Source organism: Canis aureus, chromosome 14 (genome assembly GCF_053574225.1).
Source record: "Canis aureus isolate CA01 chromosome 14, VMU_Caureus_v.1.0, whole genome shotgun sequence".
Classification (NCBI taxonomy): Eukaryota; Metazoa; Chordata; class Mammalia; order Carnivora; family Canidae; genus Canis; species Canis aureus.
In genome coordinates, this window is record NC_135624.1 from 49,005,029 (window position 1) to 49,018,468 (window position 13,440).

Genomic DNA, 13,440 nt, shown 5'->3' on the forward strand with positions numbered 1-13,440 from the left:
TTTCAAGTGTTCACATTCTTTGGGGCGGGGAGTCTACGGTAATTCCCTAGGCTAAGCTGCGATCGCTTGGTGGGGGGCAGGTGGTAGAGGTGAAGCTTAGATGGGGCCATGCAGACGTCTCCACCCCCTCTCCAGCCCGTGCAGTTTTGATCGTCCAGGGCCTGTGGACCAGCCATTGGAAACACCACCGACTTCCATTTGTCTGTGTTTCGGAGATACACAGTGAAAGCAAGCAAGAGCAGCAGAAGCTCCCCAAGGGCTCCGGGGGAGCCCATTCTGGCCTGGGCTGGCTCTGTTCTATTTCCACACCGTGAGCCAGGCCCCCCATGAGTCAAGACCCCAAAGGACATGAGTCACTTATGCATGGAAGCGGGTGTAAGTCGGAGAGCTGCTCTTTTACCTGCCTGGGAATCCGTCCTACTGCGTATGACCAGGAGTGTTCTCACACCCGGTGCAAGCAGTTCAGTGGGGCTGACCCCCCCACACACACCCATCCCCCCCAACCCGCAATGCTCCAGGGCTGGCACATGATCTAGACCTGGTCAAACAGCATTTTCCATCCTCTTGGCCAAGACGATTGACTTGGGGTAGGGCATGTAACCTGAGGCAGGCCAAAGAGACCCAATTCTGGAAGTTTTGCTGGAGTTATTGGGAAAGAGGTCTTCTCGTCCGGCTGAGAGCTGCCAGCTATGTGCCTGGTGTGAGGCTGGAGCTTCCAGGGACAAACACTTGGCCAGAGCCTGGCTGCCAAGGAAGACAGGCAAGGGAGGAGAAGCGGGCCCATGGATGTTGTTGGAGTCTGTAAACCCAGCCATGCTTGAAACCACCAAATCTACCTTTGGATTTTCCAGTTACCCACGCCCAGAAATTCCATTTTGATCCTTTAACCAGTGTGAATTTTTTTTCTGCAGGAAGTATCCTAATTTGAAAAGAGAGATTTATTATTATTTTTTTTCTTCCTATCTTCCCTGGATAAAATGAAAACCGCTCCCACCAGCTTTGTTGTTCGTCCGCTCCCTGGCTGAGACCAGTCCTGCTCTCCTAGCTGCCGGCATCACGGATTGTCCCTCCGCATCAAAGGTTGGCACCGTGACTGACCCCATCTCCAACAATGACCCAAGGATCGAGGGATTTCAATTCGAGTACGAGACAGCTGCGAGCAGAGGCTTTCTGTGGAAAACACTCAGGCTTTCTATTGCTTTGCTGACTCGGGCTTTCTGTGGACATCTCTATTCATCGTTCTAAGCAAGCAAACGTCTGCCGTGACATTACGGCCTGGTCACTCCTATGTTAGCCGTCAACGTGACGTTAGTGTCGACCTCCTGAAAGCATCCCTGGGCTCACTGCAGGAGACGCTTAGCTCATGTTCGGTCAATCAGGCCGCCAGTGAGAAAGCAGGGTTGCAATTTTGCAGAAATTAGGGCAAGGCAGGCCGCAATTTTTTCTTACTGACTTCACCTTTCTCAGCCAAGTGACTGTTTCACGAGGTCACTAGAAAGGTGTCATCACAGGTCTCAAATCATTCTCCACCACCAGCCTTCCAGAGGGAGTTTTAAAGCCATGTGTGCGTTGCACAGCACAGGCTGGAGGGTCGAGCCACGTCAGGTGTCCGCTCTGTCTGCGGGGGGCCCGTCCCGTGTGTACACTTGCCACCTTTCGTCATGGAAGGAAGGCGACCCCGTTGGCGGCTTTATACATTTATAAATCCAGCATCTGTCTACAGATACTCCTCAATTTCCACCTCTTTCTCAGGCACGTCTCTGCCTTCGGCTGTCGTCACATCTCTCCCGGGTGGGCACAAACAGGAGCTGCCCGAGTCCTGGGGTCTGGCAGGGTTTGCCCGGGGCCTCGGGCATCCCTGTCTTGCTCCTTGGTCCTCCCTGTGCTCTCCGATCCCTGACCTTGGCTGGTTGCCTTGCTCCTATTCCTGGACTCACCCCTAACCCCTGTTGGTGGGCCTCTGCGGCAGTGCCGGACACATAGTAGGCGTGCAACCCGGCCACCCCGGTGCCGTCCACGGCTCCTCCCCACAGAGTGCCCCGCGGTGCCACTTACGTGGAAAACGGTGTGAGTGGGGCCCCCAGAATCGGGCAACTCAGCAAATGCACTTATTTTGTTTTGTCACTGAATAGAAGGATGAGTGAATGAACGAACGGAAAGAAAGAAATCCTGGCTGCTAGTGTTGGCTTCCCTGTCTGGATACCCAGGACTCTACATTTTTGCCAGTTTGCTTTTACATCCTATTTGTAAGTCAGTAGTGAGTCAATGTTACCAGCCTCTGGATTAAGTCTCTTCCCATCTAACCGCTTGCCACGCGAGTGATTTCACTGCTCACTGTAGCTTCTGGACCAGTTCTGCTCAAGCAGCCACTTCTTTAGGGTTCTCATCATCCTCCTCCTCCAGACCTGTGGCCACTCTCCCCCTCCCCCCGCCCCCCCATCTTTCTTGTACTCCTGCTTGATCCTGCAAGAACTCCTGCCCCAGGAACATCAAGGCACCACCGTCAGTAGTGCTATAGTGTCTTTGTTTCTCCCGGCAAAACAAATGTCAGGAATGGACCATGAATCGAGTCAATCACTGAATTGTGTCCATTTCTGGCATTAGCCCTTGTCACAAGGTTTCTTCTCTGCTTTCTTTTGGTCCCTCAAACCCTTTGGTTTTAGCAGGCTCTGGAGCGCACCCCTCTCGCCTCTGGGCCTCGGAGCAGGGAGCTGGCTACTGCGAGACCCCTTGTGCATGCTGGAAGCTTGGGGAGCCCCACTTGAGTCTCCCAAGTCCCGAGTCCCAAGACTCAAATTTCAATGCCCTGCTTTCCAGCTTCCAGATCCTCCCGTAAGCTGGTGAGATCTTACTCATCCACCTGAGGTCCCACTCCATCCTAACACAACTCATTCTGTCAGGGGCGTCCTCACCATGAGGCCACATCGATGCCTCCTTCCAATGCACTCCCTCAGCCATCCCCCCCTTCTCCGTCAAGGTCTACCCCAATTCCAGCTCCTCCAAGGAGCCTCCTACGGCCACCCCGGCCCTATTGATTTTCCTCTTTCTCCTTAAGTACCATGTGGTGTGATTTTAAGGCATCATCATATTCCAGAAGTTCTTTCCTTTGTAGATCTTGCCTTCCTACCTAGACCATGCATCCCTTGGAGGCAGGGATCACATCAAGTCATTTCAGCGACCTTCACCCGGCCTCCCTCGCACATGGCGATTAAACAAATAACCGTCAGTAACCCTCCCTCATAAATACCTAGCATCTCTGGAGTATCCTATTAATTATTATTATTATTATTATTAATATTTGCAAAAGCACCAACTTTCTCCACTTTTCAGCAGCACGTTGATCATGTTGATAAGGACACTTGGAGGTAAGTACGTTTGCCAGGGAAGCAGAATGAACTCTCTGTCCAAGACAGAAATAGAATCCTCTCCTCCAAACTCCTGCTGGAACCTGTCTCCCGACACAGAATGGTCACATGGGCAGAGCATAGGAAGCAGTCGAAGGTTTTGTGGATGATTAAATGCTCAAGCTGAGCTGTGGCATTTGTCAACAGCCACCAGCGTTTGGGAAATGTGCTCCTAGTCACTGTGCGAGGCCTATTGTGAAGCATTATCCCGGCTCTGAATGGAGCTGGTGTTATGTAATCGAAAGACAGAAGGTGGAAAAGCAAAACACGGAGGCACAGACCAAGGCCACGTTTCCTTTTTTTTTTTTTTTAAAGCCCTTTGCGGAATACCTTGCTTATGGCTTGCTTATGGGTGGAGTTCAATTGAACTCTATTCTGCAGACTCAATTCTCAGTGATTTCTTTTTCAGGCCTTGAGACTTCCGGGCAAAATGAAGAGGTGATTGAATCCAACGCTTAAGTGAAATTCAAGAAGTCACCCTCGTTTCCCCTCCCTCCGTGGAATAAGCTGACAGTGTTGGTTTTGGCATTGCTTTCCTAGGTAACCGGTACCCAATTTCCTATACTCTATACTCCAAATCCACATGGGTGACATCCTGGCCAAATCATGGTCCTGTAGCTGTGAGCCACACGGCTCTGGGGTGGGGGGACATGCTCTTGGCCTGACAGGTTATATACAAAGTCGCTTTTAACAACTGCGGTCACTGCGGTCGATGTGGATGGACCTGGAGGGTATTATGCTGAGTGAAATAAGTCATTCGGAGAAGGACAAACATATGGTCTCATTCATTGGGGGAATATAAATAATAGTGAAAGGGAATAAAGGGGAAAGGAGTGAAAATGAGTGGGAAATATCAGAAAGGGAGACAGAACATGAGAGACTCCTAACTCTGGGAAACGAACTAGGGGTGGGGGAAGGGGAGGTGGGCGGGGGGTGGGGGTGACTGGGTGATGGGCACTGAGGGGGGCACTTGATGGGATGAGCACTGGGTGTTATGCTATACGTTGGCAAATTGAACTCCAATAAAAAATGCATTACTAAAAAAAAAAAAAAAACAAAAAAAACCCACCAACAACTGCGGTCCCTACACCGCCCGTCTGCCTCCTCCCCGCACAGCTGGGGGCCGCAGCCTCCCCCTGCACGCTGCCCTCCTCATCCTTGCATTTCACGCATTCCATTCCAAGTACAAACCTCCTCCACCTGCAAGTCGCGTAGGAGATGAAAAAGTGAGATAAAGACTGAGGATAGCGGCGACTTTGGCCACGGTAGTTAGGACAGAAGGGCCTATTGAGAAGTGGGCAGCGGCTGTGAGCTGCGGGGCTCTGGGGCCAGACCGTCTGGGTTCAAATGCTGCCCTTCCCTTTTCTCACCTGTGTCATCTGGAGCGAACTGCCTACCTTTCCCGGATCTGGTTCCACATCTGTGAGTAGGGATGACAACAGTACTGGCCTCGTCTCGTAGGTTTGTGGTAATGAGTAAATGAGTCAGTGTGTGCGGCGCACTTGGATCAGTGCCTCTGACTGATTAAGACATGGTGTGTGCTTAATCAGTCTTAATTATCATTGTAGTTGGAAAGGCATGCAAGTCCCCCAAGGGCCAGGAAAAGACCCACGGGAGACAGTGACCCCCAGAAAACCCCGTCTGCCAGTTCTTACGTGGGATCTGCTCTGTTCACTTATTTTATTCAAACAACTATTTCTTGAGAACTTGAGAGCTAGTATATGCCGGGTACTTGCTAGATGCAGAGAAGACGGGGGTAGAAAAAACCCAGAGCATTCGCTCTTGTGAGCATTTCCCAGACAGCCTTAGCCTCTGGGGTGCGGCCACGGGGGGCTTGGTGTGTAGCACAGGGGCTGGCGGAAAGGAAGCTCAGGGGGAGGGGGGTGCTTTCCCAGTGCTCTCCCTCCAGGCGGGCTCCTCACCCACACCCTTGATCCACTCCCCACTTAGATTCCAGAATCAGCCATTCACCAAAATCCTGGAGGAGGTCAGCCCCTCTGCGCTCTGAGACACCACTCCCTCTCTCCCCTACTTCCCCAAAGGGAATGTGGGTGCCCCGAGCACCCTGCATATTCCTGTTCCATCATTTCAGTTAGCGCTTAGGTTCTCCAAAGCATTTTCAGTAGAAGTTACCTGCCTGGTTGGTTCTCCCCAAGCCTTCCCCGCTCCTGCCCTGGAACTTCCTAGTACTAACCCCATCCTGGGCCGCTCACCTAATTCTGCTCCCCTGATACCTGAGCCAGCCACATGTGTCCACCCTTACCTGGAAATCACCCGGGGCCTCAAACCCATCCTCCAGGTCCGTCGACTGGCATCAGTGGAAGGAGGGAGGCAGGGGTGAGCCAGTGCCCGGAGCAGCCCAAGATCCTGTGTCACTTCTGTGTTCTCAGCCCCGACGCTCTGGTCCTGATGCCCCCAGTCCTCCCCTCGCATGCTTCCAGGTTCCTTGGGCTCTCACCCCCGTTGCCTAACTCAAAGCATATGAAATGCATTCATTCATTCATTCATTCATTCATTCATTTTTTTCACAAACACCTAGCAAATGCTTTATGTGCCCTGTACTAAGACTTCTCTAGGTTCTGGAGATGGAGCAGGGAAGGAAACAAAAATCTCTCCCCCCATGGGCCTTACACTCTAGTGCGGAGAGGAGGACAGTAAAGGGACAGATGAGGTGGCATGTCCAACGGTGAAGAATATAATGAGCTTGACTCACTCATCCAATGGTGCTGGGCTGGAGGGGAGCTCAGGAGGGGGACGAGGCCCAGGAGGGGCTGCATCTCCACGGCGGGGGAGGAGCTGCTGAGGGCCTCAACCCTTGGCCAGTTTGTTGAGAAGCTGCTTGAGCCCGTGGCGGTGCCGGGCAGCCGGTGGATGTGGTCCTGCACCTGCGCTGCGATCCTGGGCCCGGCAGGTGCCCGAGCCACTGTCGCCGCAGGCCGAGAGCCTGGGCATGCTGCCCTGAGCCCCACGGAGGGGCTGGTTGACAAGGCCGGGCCATAGCCCCCCGGGAACGGAGGCATTCCTTCTCCGGCCTGCGGACGGCGAGCAGAAGCCCTGGCTCGTGGCTGTCCTGCGTGTTTCGGCAAATGAACACAAGAAGGGCTTACGTCTCTCCAGCCAACCCCTCCTCATCTAGGCCCAGGTAAGGACGAATTTGGGAGAGGACTGGATTGAGTTCTAAATCCACTACTTCCCCCATAACTGATTAAGGCACAGTCCAGGCTGGAGAAACAGCTCTTGGCTTCCTTCTCATACCGAAGCTATCGAAGCTCTGTAAGTCACAGGCATGTTCGTGGGCCTAATGTCGTTGGACAGCTGGCATATCATATGTCACAACATCTGTTAGGATCCATTGACCATCGAGCTAAATATACTTTCCAGTTAACACAGGGGTACACGTTCTATGCAAAAAAAAAAAAAAAAAAAAGATACGTTTTTGTTGTTGTTTGCTTTTCGAGCCACTTATAAAATATCTCAAACTTCACTGGGGTTTTCCTATCTTGAAAAACTGAAGGTCCTGGATTGCATAGCTTTACATTCCGAATGAATCATTAATGGGCCTCACATAACCTCCCCAGCAGAGATGCCCCTGCATACCAACCTTCATGTTCCTCGTGCTTGGGATGTGCAATTCCTCTACAAGCTACACTGGGCTGTGGTGCAACTTCTATTTTGGGCCAGAGTTGTTTCTTTATATAGAAACCTTGTCAAATCAAGCGAGTACATGAGTCATTTCCTCAAAGCCCTCCCATCAAATGCTTCTCATCTGCTATCCATTTTCTTCTTTTTTAATCGAAAGGAAACTGCAGGAACAACGCCGATGTCTCGAGGAAAAATCCTCAACTTCCACGGACGACGGTTAGAATGGTAATAATGCTTTCAGGTGGTGGCTGGACTTCATATTCCTTTAAGAAAATGATCCCATCACCCTGTGTATTTCCACGAACCTAGCAACTCGCATACCTCTGCTAACTTCCGTACCCCCACTTCTATAATTCACACCAAGGCCTGTGATGCCTTCGACGCCTCTGAAGGGCCTGACACAGTGGTGCTAATCAGAGCTTAGAAAGAATTTGAGGGTTACTGTAATCTTGAACGCTAGATAAAGCGATGAGAATCGGTGGCTTTGCCTTAATTCCCCTTCACTCCACTGTCCGGGGGATTTGAGGAATGGAGGGAAGTGAAGCTTGTTCTTTCCTCATAGCGCAGGTGGACAGTTAGGAAGAACTTTGTTTTCCTTTTAATGTTGTATATTATGCTAAGGAGCTGGGGCTGCGGGAAGAGGCTTTGCCCTCTGTGCATGGACAAATAAGGACGCCTACGAGCGTCCTTTGGTGACCTTTAAGGCACCCCTCGGTGGAAGTTAGAGGGCAAATATTAGGTGTGTCCAATCTACTTAAGAATTTGAAACCCCCCCCCCAAAAAAAAAAAAAAAGAATTTGAAACCCAAGGTTCTGTCAAACAATTGGCTCAATTGTCTGAATCTTTCCGAACCTTTCTGCTCAGGCATATTTCCCGATCACCGTACCTTGTCATGTATCCCAGGAGCACACATTCCTGGGGAACCAAGGCCGATACTTATTTCTCTCTGTTCCTTTGTCTTCTGCACAGACAGCGAGTGAGGAAGGAAAGGGACAGATGGGCGTGCTTGTAGGAGTCTTCCCACTGGAGAAAAGAAGAAGGAAATCACCTACAAGATCATTAGCACTATCAGGTGGCGATGTTTTTAGACTTTTCATTTAACCAAGGAAACTCCCTGACAATGGCTCTATCCATAATGCAGTAATGTCAGTCCCTTTCTGTTGTCCCCTGTTCTTTGGGCAACCAGGCCCTGGGACCTCTCCTCCCCTCAGCGAAAGCACAGTGGAAGTTCACCAGCTGTTCCAAGGAATGTTCAAAACTTGAATATATTCTGAGTTATGGTCATCAAATGGCTGATCAGATTCATCGTCTCTATTCCCAGAAAAATGACTTGGGTTGTGAGGACTTGCATCACCGAGAGGAGAAGATAATAGCAGATTTTGCCCAGAATGAAAGAATTATTTCTTTCTCACTTTTTTTTTTTTAACCTTCAGTTTGGATATTGCATTGAAAAAAAAGAAAGAGGGTGGAGGAAATCTTCCAGAATAAGAAAGATAAAATCTGATAGAGTAGCAAGGGAACATAATTGTAGAACACTAGTGCCTCTTTTTCCCTGAGTGTGGAAAGGGGGAAATATGGGCCATTTGCTACCATAGAAACCAACCAAAGTATGTAGGAGGGGGAGGGAAAGCCCATTCTAGGAACTTAAAGATCTTACTTGTTTCAAAGTTAAAGTGTCCTAGTCAATCGGTGATCTTTGTAATGGCAAGAGGTGTGTGTGTCTGTGTGTATCCTTTTTATTTAATGGAGTTCCAACGTGCCTTCCCTCTTACTTTGCCTTTTAAACCTACTGATTCTTTCCCTATAGCTTCAACCAGGAGAGTTGACAATTAAAAAAAAAAAAACAAAGCCACTGGACACCCGCTGTGTATCAGGCATAGCTCTATGTGGTGGCGACATCTAACACACATAGCACAGGGCCATTGGATGAAAACCTTACGCGATGCTCATAGTTGTATTTATTCCTATTTTCATACTCAGAGATCTCTTAGAAAAAAAGCAGTTTAAAATTAATTTCCTCCCCCTTAATCCAGTTCTTTAAAAATTTTAAAGTCGCATGTTAAAAACGTTCATCCTCAACACGGGTGCAGGAGACACGCCTCCTGTGTTTGCAGTTCCTTTACAATTCCCTTTCACAGGCAGCCAGCCACCTCTCCTGTTCCCTTACGGGTCCTTTAGTCCTTTGCAAACTCTGCAAACTCTGAATGACAAAGGAGCAGGAGACCAGGTGTTTGGAGAGCTCCTGGAGTGAGTCAACCTCTGTCTTCCTGCTAGGAAGCTATAGGAGAAGAGATACCAAATCAGCATAAATGTGCTGCTGGGGCTGGCGGGGGTGGGGGGGTGGGGTGGGCGGAGCCCCCGTCATGGGAAGTAGTCTCGGGTAGGCTGGACAATCTCTCAGCAGGGATATTGTAAAAGGGAGCTGGACGAGATGCCCTATTTTACATATGTAGAGATTCACAGCAAAATTGAGCAGAAGGTGCAGGTTTCCCATAGATAGCTCCTGCCCCACCTGTGCAAGGCCTTCCCGCTACCCACATCCCCCACCAGAGTGCTACATCTGTCTCAGTCGATGAACCTATAGGGACACATCACTATCACCCAGAGCCCAGAGTCGACATTAGGGTTCACCTTTGGTGTCGTATGCTCCATGGGATTGGATAAATGTATAGGGCCATGTATCCACTGTTAGAGTATCACGCAGAGTAGCTTCAGTGCCGGAGAAATCCCCTGAGCTTCACCTGTTCATCCCTCCATCTCTCCCCTCCTCTGACAACCATTGATCGCTTCCTGTCTCCATAGTTTCGCCTTTTGCACAACATCATAGATCGGAATATACAGCACGTAGCCTTTTCAGATCGGCTTCCTTCACTTAGCAATGGGCATTTAAGGTCCTCTGTGTCTTTTTGTGTCGTGATAGCTCATTTCTTTCTAGGGCTGACTGTTTCGTGGTCTGGATGTACTAACATTCTTTTCAGTCGTGGTTTGTTTCTATAGCCTGCAGGACAGCAGTGACAGGGTGGCCACAAAGATGAAATGAAAAGGAAGGGACAGCTTGATAGCCACGACTTTCCATGCCAGGGGAATGGCTGGGATTCAGAGTTCTGGATGAGGCATGTTGCTGATGCTAGGGGTCAATCTCGGGGCGGTGCCTTGGCAGAGACCAGGGCTCCACACAAACAGGAGGTGTGTGGGCATGCTCGGTACAAGTGACAGCCAACTCAAACCAGCTTAATCACAAAAGTGACCATGTTGACTCATGTGACTGGGAATTTCAAGGGGCACGTATGGATTTTCGGGCATTGCTCTTGATACAGGGCTGAAAAGATGCCATCAGCGCCCTGGCCCTCTCTGCTTCTTAGTTTTCTTTCTTCTGGGTTAGGGTCCTTCTGAAGCAGACTCTCCCACAAGGTGCTGGGCGATGGCCACCTGAACTCCAGGCTTACTCTCTACCAGCCAATTAAGCTCTGTGGCAAATGAAGCATCCTTTTTGCCAGCAAAGCTCTCAGGGAGGAATTTTACTGACCCAGGCCCTGAGTGAACCCCAGGGGCTTATTGGTATCCACTCCTGGAATTAGGGACTGGGATCCCCCGACTACTGTTACCTGAGCAACATGAGAGCAGGGGAGGGGATGTATCCAAGGGAATATTGGGGTGATCTTAACTAAAGAAAGGAGACGGATTCTGTGCAAGTGAAATTAATAGACATTTCCCTGTGCCAGACTAGAGGAAAACAGTTCTAAAAAGCAGAGACGGGTGTCGACACATTACAGAGAAGCAAGGAAAATAGTGATTTTAAACAGTGGTTTCAAAGCAATTAATTGAAAACTTCATTATACCCCTCGATAATGGAAAATCAAATGTCTGGTGGGGCCAGATCGCTCCTCTTCTGGGCCTACATGTTCTTTGGGCTGCTGAAGTTGGGAGGAAATGTTGGGCTCACAGCTTCATATGTATCCTTTCTGCCGAGACTAGAAAGCTAAGCACGTTTCCCAGACTCCCTTGCAGCTAGGGTGACGGATGCAAACTAATCTCTTTACCTAGATGCACTCAGATAAGGTGTGCAAGGCAGAAACAGGGAGGACTCCATCCTTCTGTGGCTTGGTTGCTTTCGGCTGTCAGGCTCCACCGTGGAGATGCTGGGCTTTCCCACCATGTCTGTCTCCAGCTTTGTGGGCTCCGAGGGACAGCAGAGTGGAAGAGGTAACCGATCCCTGGATGGGCCCGTTCTGCGCCTCTGGGAGGCATTTCTGCAGGTGTGGCCTATTGTCTACAACTTGAGGCCTTCTGACAACAGCAAACATAGGTAACTTCCTACATTAAATATTTTTTTCTGTACAGAGTAGCTAAAGAGGCATCTGCTTATTATATCTAAACACTCAGAGTTGACAAAAGTCTAAAAAAAAAAAGTCTGGATGCTCATGGAGACCTGATTTGCAAGCAAATTCAGTGCCATGGGCAGGGGGAGAAGCTCATTTGACTCTCCTGGGGCATGGTTCCATGGAAGGAGGAAGGGCTGTCCAACTTCTAGGGCTTATTTTATCAATCAGTGTGTCCCTCCTTAGACATCACCAGGACTCTTCCCTCCACCCATCGAGATTCTCTCAAGCCAAGGCCTTTGCTTGTATTCACTCATTCTTTCATTCCCAGTTTATAAATATTTACTGAGCCCTGACTGTCTACTGGCAAATGCCATTTCCTCTGCAAACTGACACACCCCAGTCCACCCTCCCCACTTCTGAGGCCCCCGCTTCATACTTGCTCATGCAGGGGGAACACGTGCATGTGTACAAACACGCACATCTGTACGCCATACGCAACATTTCCAACCACTCGGATTTTTCCGCATTCTTCCTTGACTCCCACAATCCAGGTTTTCTGATCTATCACTAATCCCATGGCTCCCGAATTTTCCCTATCAAAGCATTTTCTCATGCTGTATTGAAATTGCTCATTCATTTCTGTCTCTCATGCTAAATGTAATGTTGAAGACTGTGTCTGTCCTGTTTGCCAGTGAAGACCCAGGACCTCGCTTAGTGTCTGTGATGATGCCCCTGGCCCAGACCTTCAATACTGAATTTATATAATGCTATCCTAAGGGCTTGCAGAAGCTGGATGGTCTCCGGAAGTTCTCAGATCAAAGATTAGCTCTAAAGATCAAAAGAGGTGATAGAAACACCAGGGGCTAAGGCCAAGTTAGGACCTGGGAAAATATATTTGTTTTTCCTCCCTAAGTCTCTCAGGTTCTCCACCCTCATCCTCACCTCTTCTAGCTCAGCAAAAAACAAAACAAAACAAAACAAAACAAAACAAAAACAGGGAGAGAGAGCAGTTCGAGCCACTTTGCGGCATGGCATCACAGGAGACCATCTCATTGTGCATATCCTAGCAGGTTTCTACATTCCTCAAAACTCAGATTTTGGCCCTGTCCCTTATAGGATCTGTGACCTTGGAAGCATTTTTAATCCATGACTTTATTTTCTCATTTACAAAGTGGACATGTGGTGCATTGTAGATGGCCACAAATTCTTTCCACGTATTCCCATCACGGATGGGGTGGGGTGAGGGATCTCCCCGAGCCTTGGCTGTTAATCTGGTTTGGCTCCATGATTGCTTGGCCAATGGAATATAGCAGAAGTGATGCCATGCCCATTTCCACGCACAGGCCTTAAAGGGTTGGCAGCTTCTGCTTCCTGTCTTAGGATACCCACTCTCAGGGAAGCTGCCCACCGTGCTGTGCTGACCAGAGAGAAAAGTCGGATAGCGAGAGAGATGCTGGTGAGTGGCAGCTCTCCCAGACGTTCCATGCAGACACGTGGATGAAAAAGCCATCTGGACATCCAGCCCGGAAGAGCCTTCAGATGACTCCCGCGGAAGCTGCCGTCCAGCTACAACATGTGAGGCCCCCAGGAGAGAACCACCCAGAAGAGCACAGTCGACCCACAGAACCGGGAGCCACCTCGGTCTGTGGTGATTCGCTAAGCAGCAATACATGGCTGCAAGTGGAAGTAATGATAATATTGACCTCACAGGACTGCTGTGCGGGTAAAATGAGATTCCTGAAGGCTGAATCCCTGGTCTGCAGCCTGGAATAAAACAAGCTTTTAGTATATATCAATTCTCCTGGCCCTTCCCCTTCCTTTTTATTCACTCTGTGAATCTCCAAGAAGGGGTCACTCTCCATGTTATCTTCCAAAGCCAGGTGGGGTGGAGGTTGGTTATCTGCTAGGTGTTTTGAATTTGAAGAGCTCCGTTTTCTTTTTCCTACTTTCTCTTGTGTCTCTCTTTTCTGTGTTCTTTAAAGCACAGCCAGATCATTTAGACCTAAAATAAGAATACCAAATTCAGCCTTTGTGTGTGTGTGTGATTTTTCAGACAGAAAAATCATAGTCTT